The sequence below is a fragment of the Plasmodium reichenowi genome, chromosome 9 (assembly GCF_001601855.1).
Source record: "Plasmodium reichenowi strain SY57 chromosome 9, whole genome shotgun sequence".
Classification (NCBI taxonomy): Eukaryota; Apicomplexa; class Aconoidasida; order Haemosporida; family Plasmodiidae; genus Plasmodium; species Plasmodium reichenowi.
Genome location: NC_033654.1, coordinates 1311683 through 1312991, shown reverse-complemented (window position 1 = coordinate 1312991; position 1309 = coordinate 1311683).

Below are 1309 nucleotides of genomic sequence, written 5' to 3'. Positions count from 1 at the left end.
TTTATATATATATACACATTTTTTTACTGTGGATATAATATATCTAATTTTTTAATCTTAGAAAATTTTAAAAAGTAATAAGTTTTTTAAAATATTATTATTTTTAATAATTTCAGAAAATGTGTCACATTTTATTCAATTTTTTTTTTAATAAGCCCAGAGCCAAAAAAAAAAAAAAAAAAAAAAGGAAAATTTAAGCCTTAAATATATATGATATTTCTATTGGTCTTAGATATAGTATTATCTTGCTAATGCATGCATAAGGAAATACAGAGAAAAAATATATATATATATATATATATATATATAATATATATTATATAATTGTATATATATATATATAATTATATATATTATATATATATATATATTTATATATATATTTTTTTTTTTATTCATATTTATAATGCACTAGAGTAATTATAATACAATATATATCATTACATAATTGGAGACCTAGTTTTCTTCTCTTATATTTACAAGTAAGTTTCCTCTCTCTATTTTTTTTATTTTTTTGTATATTCATAATTTTTAATATATTCATTTCCTCTTAATAGTTTTCATTTTTTAGAAATATGAAAATAAAATTATGTAAAATATATTTTTTTCATTTTTATTTCTTGATTTTTAAAAAGAGGACAAACGATTTTTTTATACTATAAATGTTATATTTGTAAAATGTGCGTATTATACACATATGTATATATATGTATAAATTTTTTATACAAGTGTGTGTATATAAATAAATATACCCATTATATATATATATATATATTATATATATATTATTATATATATATATTTATATATATGTGTGTATATGAATATATATATATAATATATGAAGTGTGTAAAAAAGTCTTCATTATATTATATTATTATATTACATAAATTTTTATTTTTTTATCGCTTTTTATTTTTCAAAGTTTAAGGTTTCCAAAATAAAATAATTTACGCATATTCATTACTCTCAACAATATTGTATTTTGTAAGGGGAAATAAAATAAAATAAAGCAAAAATGTGTAATAATTATTATAATTTATTTATTTTGCATTAATCATATAATTGTAGACAAATCATATTTCTTTATGTACATAGAATGAGGACCTATTAAAAGAAATTATATTTTTTCATCTTAAATAGTATGAAAAATAATATCTCCTTTTTTTATTCCTTATTTTACGTATACAAAATTAAATTATAGCATTTTCAAATATGAAAACATTTATCTCTTTTTTTTTTTTTTTTTTTTTTTTTTTTAAAAAAAAATAATTTTATGAGGATAAAAATTTTTAAGTAAAAATTAAA